Raw genomic sequence first — 15,397 nt, forward strand, 5'->3', positions numbered from 1 at the left:
CTACCTCTACAACTACGTTTGGTTGACTCTGTGGAATCTTTTAAAAAGCAGTTAAAAACTTTACTGTTCAAACAAGCTTTCTGTTGACCAATGCTTTTTACATTTTTATATTTTTAATTTACATTTAAACTCTATATTGTGTATATTGTGCAGCTGATTGACTGAGCAATGTCATGACGTGTGTGTACTGATGGAAAATATAAAGAGGAACACGGAAACATTCATCATCTCTGACACAGTAGAAATATCTGTTTGACCGGCAGTTCAACAGCTTATTAGTAAGTTTGTTTCTCATTATTATTTGTAAATATGTATACAAATGGTTGGTTTTTTGTACTGTTTTTATCAATAAATCTCAGCAACAAAGGACAAACACCCATGTGTGTTGATTTCTCCCTAAGATGGCAAACTGAAACACTCCAAGTTGGTGACTTTTGGAGATTTATTTCCCTGGATGATTGAGAATGCATCAAGATGAAACACAAAAGGAAGTTCACAGCTTTTAGCAGCTCCCCCACCCCCTCATCCACACACCCCCACTCCCCTCCCTCCTGAATTCCTTTTTAACTACCTAATATACATATGAATGACTAGCCAATTTAGCTTCCACTTGGCTGAAGCTAAAGCTTAGCTAAAAGCCTACCAGCCATTTGGCTGGTGGCGGGTTTTATAGGTAGAAAGGTAGAAGCTGTTACGTCTGGTTCAGTTTGGGTAAGAAGGAAAAACAGCCGAGTCCGTGTAGGTGACAAACATAGTGATTTTATTGCACACTTCTAAGACAGAAGCATGGGAAGACAAGCGTACAGCCACAGATCTCCAAAGAGTGGACCGTTCCCCATCCTTATATAACCCATGATGACATCACACAGTTAGACCTTACTGGAAATGATAAGTCTCCCCATAGTCCAAAGTTCTCCTTATACAAACATCAGATGATACTTTAGAGAAAGAGAAGTGTGTGACATGTCATGTTGTGCAGTTCTGTGAGCCTGTGTGTCCAACTAGAGAATGTCCTGACATGACCTCCCTGTGTAAATAAGGGTGAACGTGCGTGTTTACATAACTCTCTATGTGCATGTTCTGATGTAGGCCTGCAAATGAATTAGAACAAGGTCCTGCTGGACCCTCCAGTTATGGACGGTGAATACAATGCTGTGGATACCATTTGAGACTTGATTACAATGATGATAATATGCATACATTAATCTTTACTCAGATTACCATAGATATAAAACAAAGATTATACTGTCATCAGATTCCACAATGGTAAATGATTAATCAATGATAACTAATTATGAGAATACAAAATAAAATATCTCCTGGTCACATTCCTCCTCTTTGGGCTGGCTTGCCAGCCCAACTCACACCAGGATTTGTCTCCAAACCAAACAAACACGTTATGACACTTATCAACCCCAACACCTCCGTTGTTTTCCAATTTTCCCACAACCCAGCTGTTCTTTTAGCTTCAGACTCGAGTTTCAGCCTGTCACGCTTCAGGCCCCTTTACCACCTCCTCTTGGAGTGAAGAAACGCCCTCGGATTCTTCTTTCTTCGACTTCCGGGGTTAAACCACCCTTCAGTCGTTACACAGATCTGGGGATTATTCTGCCCCACTTTCAAACAAAGATCTGTGTGTTTGTTGTCCGTTGTCACCGCCGTGTCCCCCTTTTTGCCAAAAGCCTCTCGAACCTCGTTGGTCTCTGGTGTTCCTAGTTTTCGCCAACCCCTTCCTGGTTATCGCTGTGGTTATGGGATCCATCTTCTCAAGGAGCCCCAAGGCCATGACACTTGACCCCAGTCGCTGTGAAGGGTCCCCATATCTCCGTGTCCCCGTCTGGTGTCTGTTCCCTTCTCTGCAAGAGACAGAACGCCAACACCTCTCCTGCGCTGGCTCTCCTAACCTAATGTTGTTGACTTTGTTTATTCCAATCCTATGCCATGCTTATGTGTGTAAGCGTGCATGCATTTAACCCTCTGCACGTGAAGTCAATAGCTCCAATATATCAATCCGATCCGTTGTCGGATGAAGCTTTTGACCTTCACAGACTAAGTGCCAGCTCCTTATAAGCACATTTGCAATGTGTGTATAAAAGTGAACAACAGACCTCAAACAAATTGGGCATTCTTAATTCCAACTTAAGTGTAGTACTCAGTTTCTGATCATCTAATTATGCTTCTGACTGGTCCCCTAAATTGTCTAAAAACCTTTAATTTTGCCATACCTAAATTATTAAAACACAAAGCAAATCATAGACCCCCTATATAGCTTTTGCCTTTATGAACCTGAGCACAATTCTATAATGAGCAACAACCTGCAATACGTACCAAAAATCTTCATGGTCACACCTGCAATTAAAGATCAAATGCACTTTATACCTGTTTTAATTCTTCCTTATATAGAACCTCCTCAGTGTCAGGTTAGTTTTAATTAGTCTCAATTAATTGTTCTAGTTGTATTTTGCAATTCAGCTAAAAAGCAAACCTGTTAAAGCAAACAGCTTATTTACAACCACCTGCAAATCATAAGAGTAATAAAAGATTCAGCACAACAGACAAGTATCATGTTCAGGATTTCTCTGATCATTAAATCACTATTATTGCCACAATTTGTTTTATTCACCCTTTGGGCAATGTTACTCCACTTGTGTATCCCTACCAAGAGCTCCCTAGTGGCCAGTTAGTGAGCTCTGTCAAACAGTCCCCAAATTAGTTATTTGTTATTATTACTTGTTTTCATGTCACTTGTCTGTTTTCTACTGCACCCTCCTCACACATTCTTAACACAGCAAAGCAAACATTAGCAGCCCATCCACATTCCAGAGGTGCTATAAAAAGATTTCCTGTAAAAAGAATCACACATAAATTCATCCACCCTCTTGTTCTATCTCGGTGGAGGTTAACCTTAAGTCGTAGTCAAGTCTTGTCAGCTTTTACCAGTCAGTCCGTTTGTTTTATTTCCAGTCTTTCATCCATTCATTCATTCATCCATTTTTCTTTCTTTGCTGATAGCGGAAACCATCGCCGCATTTAGATTTCCGCCCTCAGCAAAATGAGCTCATTTCAAAAAGAAAAAGAAGAACTTGAGATCGGATTACCTCGCTGAATCCTTTTTTAGACAGGGACTCTCATCTCTAATTGTCCCCACAAGTGTTTCCTCCAGAACCCATTTCAATGCGGAGAAACTCACTTACAACAATTTTCTCGCCGACGTGTAATGCTTGTAATTTCCGATGTGCAGATCTGCTTAAAGAAAAGATTCACAAACAAAAATCAGTGCACTGTTCAAAATATAAAACAAAATAAAATGAAAGATAACAAAAACAAAAATGCAGACGCCCGGGTCTTAGGACTTGTCACTGAATATTCCTCCCATCAATAAAAATACCCACCTAAACCTACACAGAGTCAAATCAACACCACCTCAACCTTTTCATATTCATACACCTATATATTTTTGTGTTCGTGAAACAAAATTGAACCGTTTCCATATTAAGTAATTTGAGCTCTTGAAATGTTTTAATTCTCTTAATTCTGCCTGTTTATTTCAACACTTATTCAATGACTTTTATTCAACTGCTACTTGGTCACTCAAATCTTAGCTGTTCAAATTGCCTAGAGTTCAACAAAGTCTAGATCCCCGTTATCATGAAACTTGAACGGGTGTACGATGATTTACTTACAGTAATTTAGAATCATCACTCAACCTAGCTCTACTACTGGCACTGCGTGACTTTTCTCACACTGGAAACCAGAATTTAGTACAGAACTTTAATACCTCAGGCAATCGTGTTCAAGGGCTGCCCCCCCTTTCTCTTCTTCTTCGTCCGTGTGTTCCTCCTTTTATTAAATCTCCATCCCAATGATGTGGCGCTCTGAAATAAGACTCACACTGTTAATTCATCGTTTTCACTCTGCATCACTGCTCAGGCTGTTTTCTTTTCTTTTTGGTGTACAGTAAACAATTGAGTCGAGGCCTTAAGCCCCAGATATCTCGCACAGGCATCGTTTTCATAACCAAACCGCTCCGGACCCTGCTCCCCAGACCACACAAATGCCCTCCGGGCTTATTATTGTAACAGATTCTGTATTTGGATTTGTTGTGTGCAGCATTGAGCCTTTGTTAATAAAGCATTCTTCATTGCAGCAGCTGGAGCATTGTGTGTCACTTCTTAGTGAATTGAATCAACATTTTGATTTTGGTGCATGGGTATGTATCAGTTTTCACTCCTTCAACGAGTGCATAAGTGTTCATGTGTGTGTTTCTCTTCATTCTAAGTCGGCGCATGCAGAAGTGTGTGTTTGTGTGTTGGTGTATGTTTGTGTTCATCACCTTCCTGTTCTGTAGTGTAGGTAAACCAGCGGCCTGAAGCATGCCCTGGGGTCCTCCCCTCCTCTTTGGGTCTGTTTTCATCCGTTGTTGCAGCTGCCTGCATCTTCTCCTTATAACTTGACCCTTTTGCTTCTGTAGCTCCTTCAGGGCTTGCTCCTGCTGTTGGAGCTTTGCATCAGGTCTGGCGACCTCCTGCTCCAGCAAGCTTCCGCCTGATTTCAAGTCCTGTATGTGGGACTCCAAGTCTGACTGATGAGTTCAATTAGCAGCCAGCTCCTCCGGAGCCATGCTCAATTTCTGCTCTGATGCCTTGAGCTCTTACTGAGGGCCAACACCTCAGAGTCTTTTCCTTCCACGTCAGATTGGAGTCTATTTATGTTGTCTTTACTTTGCTCCACGGCCTTCTGCAGCTCTGCTGTTCGGCTCTTCTCAGAGGTCAGCATTCTTTTGCTCACCCTCCCTTTTCCTCCGGGCTTAATGCACGTCTCGTCACAGGTCTGTCAGCTGACGCAGTCTGGGAATTTTCCCCCGTGTAGTGAAACGGGCTTTAGGTTTAGTGCTCTCCGTCTCTGCTGCATGAGATCGCTTTTTTGCAGCACTGTTGACATCCTCAAGTTGTTGTTGTGAGTCCAGCTGCTGTGGCCTTCAGGGGTCAAAGGGTCAAAGATGGTCGCGGAGAGGGCAACGATGGTAGAGGGGAGGGTAGGAGTTCAGGTCAGCTTCGGCTTTCAGAAAAAACAAAAACAAAACAAAACAAAACAGGCGAACAGGAAAATGATGTTGTGTTGGCTGTGCTGTGTTGGCTGTGTTATCCCGAGAGGGGAGAAACAACGAGGTCTCCTTTCCCCCCTTTTTTTTTTGTTTTTTCTCACCACATAATCAACTCATAACCCCTCAAGTTGACAGGACAACACAGGTACGTGTTAAAATTCTTAAGATCCTGTTTAGAAACCTAAAAAGGAATTTTCTACCATTCAGTAGTCATTTGTCTTAAACAATCAACAAAACATGTCCCAATTCGACCCTTTTAACCACTAAATTTGTCGTGTCCTCACTTAATCATCAGACCAGTATCTTTTCTTTTGAAGTTAAGTTGTTGTCCTGCAACCCAGAGAGTTTATTTGTCAGTAGTGTATAAACTATATCATTTAAAAACAGGTGTATGTTAAGTGTCGCTACTTTAACCTTGCATGTACGTGCACATGTATGTAAGCTGTTTCTTCATTGCATGTGTGGGTGCGTCTGTATGTGGGTTAATTTAACTCTTTCTCAAATGAGGCATTTCTCCAACACGCACATGTGTCTGTTCCTCACTTCTCATACCTTTCTCTGGTTGTGTGTGGTTTTATTTGTTTCAGTCATTTACCAGGAACATCTTTTCCTTTTCTCCATGTCTTCCGCCAGAGGTTAACACTGGTGAGATTCAGGGACACAGCACCCAGAGCAGTTCAGCGAGAAAAACCTGCCTAAAACTACATTCTCTCTTTTTTTTCCGGGAGGGGTGGGGACAACTCTGGTGTCCAGCCGTGAATTTTTAGCCAAAACTTGGCCTGTCTTCTGCTTCCGTACTCAGGTTTCCAGGTTAAGAAAAAACACCTGTATGAGGACACTAAACATACATTTAGTATTCGTATAAACATAACTGCCTAAATTATTGAACTCTTGAGGAGGGTTGATTTAACTCTTTACTAACTTTAAACCCCACCATAACAATTTCTCACTCACAAACTTCTATGCATCCATTTAAACATGTGAAGCCAGCACAAATTCACACTCATACCCCTACAGCAAAGCTTTAACATACCCACAATCCAACTCCTCCCTTAAACGGGAGAAATCACCCTGGATCAACCAACTCTTTATAAAACGTCAAACAAAGATAAACCACAAACATTTCTACACTTCTGTGTCTTCCACGCAGCACACTAGGCAGAAAAACACCGATTACTCACAGTCTATTGAATTTATACTTAACATCACAACAAAAGAAAAACCTGCTCTTTTCACAACTCTCACAGCTAAAGCCACCAACTCCAAACCCACAGAATTAAATCAATATAGTCAAAACTCTTACCCAGAGCCTCTGAAATAATAAAAAAATCACCAAACACTCGGTTACTTTTTTCACTCGCTCCTTCTCACTCCCTTCTTCCTCATTCTCCTCTATACAGCATACACGCTCGCTCCCGCGGACCCACTTGGCCCCGCGGGCTCACTCGGCCCCCACCTTTTTTCTCTCACAGAGACAGAGAGAGAGACCCTTTTCCTTTTTTTTTTTCTCCAGCACACATACACACACAGAATCCCAACTGAGAGAAAGAGGGAGAGAAAAGAAAAGAGTTTGTAGAGAGGAAGTTATAGTTATAGTTTATACCAAGAGGAGGAAGTTTTTAGCAGGAGTTTCAGATTTAACAGATTTATAGAACTTATTTACACACACAGGTAATTTATAATCTATATACACACGGGCCCGCATAGACGTCATATGCCAGAAGAGGTTACACCTAACTTTTTGACTAATTTAAAAGCACCTATAGCCCAGGCCTAGCCTTGCTGGTCAATACACGCCTCGGGAACGCCCTCCCGATAGCGCTCGAATTCCTAAGAAAACACCATATGCCAGAACAACTTTATCTCACTTCTCTATTTCTCTGCTGGTGTTCCTAAATTTTTGACTAATTTAAAAGCATCTTTCAGCCCAGAGCCCGGCTCTTGCTGATCAATTACCGTTTCAAGTACGCCGCCTTGAAGAACGGTCAAATTACTAAATTCTAATTACTTTTAAAACTACTTCCCCGCCAGGAAAACACGGAGCTCCACCGGCCACGTGACACATCACAGTTCACGCTTTTGGCTTTACTTAAAGCTCAGTGTGCCCAACGTTTAGATAGGATGCAGCCAGGTCTAACCTTCTTAATCAATCAATGCAGTAGAAGGCAATCACTCATAGATTACCTGGCCAATTAACCGGGAGTCCCAAGTCCCCAGCGGGAGGCCAAACCGGGCTAGAACCTAACCACGCGTCCGCGATTAGGGGTCAGCGCCACCTGCTGAACAACTGCATTCTTAGAGAGCCTAGCTCTCAGTCCTAAACGAATTTACTTGTTTTAAAAGCCTCACTGTTGGACCCCTGCCATCCAGTTTCATTTATCTGAAGCCCGAGACCGTCTCTGCTACCCAATTAAAACCAAATGCCCTACACTACCCAGGTGACTGCTGGCATCCAGTCAACCCACATTTAAACCTCTTAAACCGTATTTATTTGTTTCCACACACCTTAAACCGTATTAACTTAAACACATAACTTCTTAACTCAAAATTCACCCCCAAAATAAACAGCAATAAATTTAGTCAGACTACTATGCCCTATTTTAAAACTAATTACTCAAGATCACTATGGACCAACGCCAGAAGCCCATACTGAGTGAATATTATTTAATTAAATTTAGTTTTAACTTCCAATATAGCGCCTTTGGATAAAAATCAACAGGTGGCACTCACCTTTCCTTTTCTTATTCCGCCTGGCGTCACTCAGATAAGCTGCTGGCCTTCGCCCCTGTTTGTCACCTCAACGACGAGCTGCAAGCTCCCTTCTCCCCCAACCGGAGTTTCGGCACCAAGTTGTTACGTCTGGTTCAGTTTGGGTAAGAAGGAAAAACAGCCGAGTCCGTGTAGGTGACAAACATAGTGATTTTATTACATGCTTCTAAGACAGAAGCATGGGAAGACAAGCGTACAGCCACAGATCTCCAAAGAGTGGACCGTTCCCCATCCTTATATAACCCATGATGACATCACACAGTTAGACCTTACTGGAAATGATGAGTCTCCCCATAGTCCAAAGTTCTCCTTATACAAACATCAGATGATACTTTAGAGAAAGAGAAGTGTGTGACATGTCATGTTGTGCAGTTCTGTGAGCCTGTGTGTCCAACTAGAGAATGTCCTGACATGACCTCCCTGTGTAAATAAGGGTGAACGTGCGTGTTTACATAACTCTCTATGTGCATGTTCTGATGTAGGCCTGCAAATGAATTAGAACAAGGTCCTGCTGGACCCTCCAGTTATGGACGGTGAATACAATGCTGTGGATACCATTTGAGACTTGATTACAATGATGATAATATGCATACATTAATCTTTACTCAGATTACCATAGATATAAAACAAAGATTATACTGTCATCAGATTCCACAATGGTAAATGATTAATCAATGATAACTAATTATGAGAATACAAAATAAAATATCTCCTGGTCACAAAGCCTGGGACTCCTAGTGTTAAATACTTGTTGCTATTTACAGTGAAACAAAAAAAAAAATCCAAAACATTTCCACTAACCAGGTAATCTAAATGTTTACAGCTCAAAAGCTTTATGTGCATCTCCTGAAGTGGAGTAAAGTTTTAACAATGGCAATAAAAAAAACTGGGGGAAAAGGAACACAAGTTCAGAAAGTGGCTCACCTTTTCACTAATCCCCTTAAATTTGGGTCATAATAAATTTCAGTCAAGTAAATAATTGTTATTCTTATCATGTTTAAAAATTTTGTTCAGTAATATTCATGCACACACAGCACAAAATCCCACACTTTAAGTTTTACTTCCTTATGTCAGTTCGTTTCTGGGTCATGGATTTTATTTTCCTCACCTGTGGGGTTTTATTCAAAGGAGCTTGCAAAGAAAAGCGTCTGGACTTCTTTAAGTTGCTTGAAGACGTTTCACCTCTCATCCGAGAAGCTTCTTCAGTTCTAAGGTCAAATGGTGGAGAGTCCCAGATATAAACCTAGTGGGAGTTTCCCCCCACGGAGGGACAAAAGGACCCCCTGATGATCCTCTAATCGCCTGAGCCAAGGTGTGAAACTGGGTGTGGGTCCCAATAGGGCTTTGGAGCGTGATGTCACGGGGGTGGGGGGGGGGGGGGGGGGGGGGGAAGAAAAAACTCATTGTAGAATAAATTTTCCACCCTGATGTCAAACCGTCTTGAACAACATTTATAAAAGACCTAAAAGAAACAATCTTAATAACTGATTTTAGTGTTGGATTTGTCATACCCTTTTGAAATGTCAAAAATATTAGTAATAATATTAACTAAAAAATTTATAGAATAGAAGTTTGAATCTGTGATCTTTCAAAGCTTTTTGTTCTTCAGCTGGCCAGAGTCTCTCTTTTAAGAATGTTCCAGATTGTTGAATTGGCCACTCCAAAAGCCTCTGGTATCAACCTGATAGGTTTATTTTGGTTTTTCAGCATAATGGTCTCCCCCCAAACTCTTTAAGTCACATATTTAAAGAGTGAGAAGCTGCAAAATATAATTTCAACACTTTTAATCAACTTCACATATTACGTCTGCTTCATGTCAGGAAACAGTAAGAGAACATGTGTCACCTGGCCAGGAAATTGTGTATGAGCTCATTCTCAAATTACTTTTGACCTTCTGGAAAAAAGAAAGCATGTGTGTAATTAGTAAACCTCACAAAGTAAAGCTGAATGCCTGCATGTCAATCACTTCTTGATTGTTTCGGTTAGTACAGAGGCAAAACTACAAAAGCTGCATCTTTTTCGTGCAAGATATCGAGTTAAATCAGGTACGTGCACGGTGGAAGTACAATGAATAAAGAAACCCAAGCACTGCTGGCTCTGTTTCACTTACCTCACTCTAATAAGCCTGTTTGAGCTTTCAGCTTTCTTTTTTTTCTTCTTCTTTTTTTTTTAAAGAAATATGATGCTCATCACACCAACACAGATTCACTTGCTCACCAAGTGGTTCAAGAGAAGGCCGGTACATCTCTGATGCCTATAGATTAAGCAGCAGGTAGGAAAAATTAAGCTACAAAAAGAGATTTAAATACTTGTTGCTATTTACAGTGAAACAAAAAAAAAAAATCCAAAACATTTCCACTAACCAGGTAATCTAAATGTTTACAGCTCAAAAGCTTTATGTGCATCTCCTGAAGTGGAGTAAAGTTTTAACAATGGCAATAAAAAAAACTGGGGGAAAAGGAACACAAGTTCAGAAAGTGGCTCACCTTTTCACTAATCCCCTTAAATTTGGGTCATAATAAATTTCAGTCAAGTAAATAATTGTTATTCTTATCATGTTTAAAAATTTTGTTCAGTAATATTCATGCACACACAGCACAAAATCCCACACTTTAAGTTTTACTTCCTTATGTCAGTTCGTTTCTGGGTCATGGATTTTATTTTCCTCACCTGTGGGGTTTTATTCAAAGGAGCTTGCAAAGAAAAGCGTCTGGACTTCTTTAAGTTGCTTGAAGACGTTTCACCTCTCATCCGAGAAGCTTCTTCAGTTCTAAGGTCAAATGGTGGAGAGTCCCAGATATAAACCTAGTGGGAGTTTCCCCCCACGGAGGGACAAAAGGACCCCCTGATGATCCTCTAATCGCCTGAGCCAAGGTGTGAAACTGGGTGTGGGTCCCAATAGGGCTTTGGAGCGTGATGTCACGGGGGTGGGCGTGGAAAGGATTTTGGCCCGATCCGCCATTTTGGGGGTCTAGCGCAAGTGAAAAGGGAGCACACACAACAGCCACGGTTCGTATTTGCTGTGTGGTCGGCTGCAATGTTCGATCGCACGACCGGCAAGAGAATAAGGTTGAAAATGGTTTATCTTTTCATTCTTTCCCAACCTGGAAGCAGCTCATGTATCGATGTTAGCAAACGAAGGCGTCCAGCCTGGAGAGCAGCTGTGAGACGAGCTGACGTGCAGTTCTCTTCCATCTCCAAATATCTGTTGGTGCTCCAGACATTTTCATTCCGGTAAGTTCTATATGTTCATATCACTCTTTATAGCCTATTAGTTTCATTTTCGATGCGCTCTGAGGTCGTAGCAAATTAGAACAAACATCCTACTGAGTGATTTTGCAGAACTACCTTCTATTTATAGAGTTGCTAATTATTTGCCATTATTGCAGCAAACCAGCCGATGAAATGGATGAAACATCATGACTGGGTTCCAGCGCTACACAAGGGACCTGCTTCAAACAAACCACCATGCCAAACAGATTACTTCTTCCATGTGAGGGTGAAGAGGTGACCCTTCTGGATAAGATGGTGAAGGTTTGCTGCGTTTGGTGAACAGTGTGATAATAAAACCAGAGAAGAATGAAACCTGCTCCTGTTAAATGTTCTTAAGTCTTGTGCTGTTATTTTTTCAAAAGATACAGTAAATAAAGTAACGTTAGTAGTGGGTGATATCATGTAAACACTCATGATTTGGTGTAAACATTTTGTCATTTGTAAACTGTAAATGATATGGGGGGGGGGGGGGGGGGGGGAAGAAAAAACTCATTGTAGAATAAATTTTCCACCCTGATGTCAAACCGTCTTGAACAACATTTATAAAAGACCTAAAAGAAACAATCTTAATAACTGATTTTAGTGTTGGATTTGTCATACCCTTTTGAAATGTCAAAAATATTAGTAATAATATTAACTAAAAATTTTATAGAATAGAAGTTTGAATCTGTGATCTTTCAAAGCTTTTTGTTCTTCAGCTGGCCAGAGTCTCTCTTTTAAGAATGTTCCAGATTGTTGAATTGGCCACTCCAAAAGCCTCTGGTATCAACCTGATAGGTTTATTTTGGTTTTTCAGCATAATGGTCTCCCCCCAAACTCTTTAAGTCACATATTACGTCTGCTTCATGTCAGGAAACAGTAAGAGAACATGTGTCACCTGGCCAGGAAATTGTGTATGAGCTCATTCTCAAATTACTTTTGACCTTCTGGAAAAAAGAAAGCATGTGTGTAATTAGTAAACCTCACAAAGTAAAGCTGAATGCCTGCATGTCAATCACTTCTTGATTGTTTCGGTTAGTACAGAGGCAAAACTACAAAAGCTGCATCTTTTTCGTGCAAGATATCGAGTTAAATCAGGTACGTGCACGGTGGAAGTACAATGAATAAAGAAACCCAAGCACTGCTGACTCTGTTTCACTTACCTCACTCTAATAAGCCTGTTTGAGCTTTCAGCTTTCTTTTTTTTCTTCTTCTTTTTTTTAAAGAAATATGATGCTCATCACACCAACACAGATTCACTTGCTCACCAAGTGGTTCAAGAGAAGGCCGGTACATCTCTGATGCCTATAGATTAAGCAGCAGGTAGGAAAAATTAAGCTACAAAAAGAGATTTAAATACTTGTTGCTATTTACAGTGAAACAAAAAAAAAATCCAAAACATTTCCACTAACCAGGTAATCTAAATGTTTACAGCTCAAAAGCTTTATGTGCATCTCCTGAAGTGGAGTAAAGTTTTAACAATGGCAATAAAAAAAACTGGGGGAAAAGGAACACAAGTTCAGAAAGTGGCTCACCTTTTCACTAATCCCCTTAAATTTGGGTCATAATAAATTTCAGTCAAGTAAATAATTGTTATTCTTATCATGTTTAAAAATTTTGTTCAGTAATATTCATGCACACACAGCACAAAATCCCACACTTTAAGTTTTACTTCCTTATGTCAGTTCATTTCTGGGTCATGGATTTTATTTTCCTCACCTGTGGGGTTTTATTCAAAGGAGCTTGCAAAGAAAAGCGTCTGGACTTCTTTAAGTTGCTTGAAGACGTTTCACCTCTCATCCGAGAAGCTTCTTCAGTTCTAAGGTCAAATGGTGGAGAATCCCAGATATAAACCTAGTGGGAGTTTCCCCCCACGGAGGGACAAAAGGACCCCCTGATGATCCTCTAATCGCCTGAGCCAAGGTGTGAAACTGGGTGTGGGTCCCAATAGGGCTTTGGAGCGTGATGTCACGGGGGTGGGCGTGGAAAGGATTTTGGCCCGATCCGCCATTTTGGGGGTCTAGCGCAAGTGAAAAGGGAGCACACACAACAGCCACGGTTCGTATTTGCTGTGTGGTCGGCTGCAATGTTCGATCGCACGACCGGCAAGAGAATAAGGTTGAAAATGGTTTATCTTTTCATTCTTTCCCAACCTGGAAGCAGCTCGTGTATCGATGTTAGCAAACGAAGGCGTCCAGCCTGGATAGCAGCTGTGAGACGAGCTGACGTGCAGTTCTCTTCCATCTCCAAATATCTGTTGGTGCTCCAGACATTTTCATTCCGGTAAGTTCTATATGTTCATATCACTCTTTATAGCCTATTAGTTTCATTTTCGATGCGCTCTGAGCTCATAGCAAATTAGAACAAACATCCTACTGAGTGATTTTGCAGAACTACCTTCTATTTATAGAGTTGCTAATTATTTGCCATTATTGCAGCAAACCAGCCGATGAAATGGATGAAACATCATGACTGGGTTCCAGCGCTACACAAGGGACCTGCTTCAAACAAACCACCATGCCAATCAGATTACTTCTTCCATGTGAAGGTGAAGAGGTGACCCTTCTGGATAAGATGGTGAAGGTTTGCTGCGTTTAGTGAACAGTGTGGTAGTAAAACCAGGGAAAAATGAAACCTGCTCCTGTTAAATGTTCTTAAGTCTTGTGCTGTTATTTTTTCAAAAGATACAGTAAATAAAGTAACGTTAGTAGTGGGTGATATCATGTAAACACTCATGATTTGGTGTAAACATTTTGTCATTTGTAAACTGTAAATGATATGGATTTTACACTGTTACTGATGTGATGCTCTATAAAGTGGTTTTAATTAAAAAAAAAAAAGGCAAAATTATTTTGTTTCTTTATTCAACAGTGGGACTCAGTCAGTACATATTCAGTAAATGCAAATTATTTACACAGCAGTGCACTACAGGCATAAATCTAGACCCCTAGATAAAACATGGCATTATAGCAGTGACAACTCCTCCACAGTAGCAGGTGGGATTTTTCTGTTTTGGGGACGGCTCCTTTTACCTGTCACTACAGATGGTCTGTTTATGTTTTGATCAAGAGCCTTTTTTTGGGCAGCTGAAGAGAAGTCGTCTCTCTTATGGCCAACCTCTGGCTGTATCTTGGTCATATTACCAGGCAAAACCCAGTATGCAGGTTCATCTGTAACAGTCCTTGTGCCACGGATCAACACTGTTCCGTCTACTTTAGACAGAAGAGCAGCGACGTGGGTGCAGGGCTCTGCGACTCCGGCCATACAGCTGCAGTGGGCGACTTCAACCTTCCCTGTGATGCTCACAGTGACCCATGGCTGCAATGCTGGTTCATTCAGTCTTTGAGAGAGCAACACCTGAAACACACACAGACAAAGTTCATTTAAAGACAAGAACTATGAGCCAAGGCCGACACAAATGTGTTTTATCTACTTTATCATAAATGTAACAAAGTGTCTAGAAAGTTAGCACATACATGTAATTATGCATTTCTTTATGTGTCCATCTATAGAACGCTGCAGGTTATGGTCTAAATCTGTCTGTTCTCTGTCAGAAACCTGCCTGCAGAAAATGAACCTAAAGTATGTAATGGAAGGATGTCATCACTTTAGAGATGGAGAAAGCATAAAGTGACAATTATGAATCACTTAATATGATAAGGAGATTCTGCAGGTCATTAATCAATGTATAAAACTAAAATAAAATGTATTTTTAGTGACACAGGATACAAATATGGAAGCAAGATGTATAATTAGAATTATTTATAATAAACATTAATAAATCATTGCAATTTCTTTAACCATAGAGAATAACTAAATCCTTCAGGACAATGTCACATCAATGCACTGAACTCACTATGTTATCCACCTAACAGCCTCCACATGTTCTCACTGTAATTTCCCCTCATGAATGAATTTATGCTGCACTAATGTGAATATTTGCAGGGAAATCAAACGCATTTCACACGCAGTACTCGAGCTGACTTACCTTTGTTTGAATGACGACTTGTACGCGCTGACTCCACAGATAAGGTATGAAATATGTCAGGCTACGTCAATAGCGGTTGGTCTTCAGGGTTTCTACTCCACGGCCGTATTTCATACGGGTCCACATTTCCAATGCACGCTATTTTCTGCAAGTACCGCCGCTTCGCCTCTGGACACAATCGGTCTCTATACAGTCCATTCTCGTTTGAGCTGCTTTTAAGCATCTTGTAATCGTTGTTCCAACACAGTGTGTTTGATTTGATTCGTAGACCCCGAAAATGGTGC

Source organism: Rhamphochromis sp. 'chilingali' (assembly GCF_963969265.1).
Source record: "Rhamphochromis sp. 'chilingali' genome assembly, chromosome: 17".
Taxonomy (NCBI): Eukaryota; Metazoa; Chordata; class Actinopteri; order Cichliformes; family Cichlidae; genus Rhamphochromis; species Rhamphochromis sp. 'chilingali'.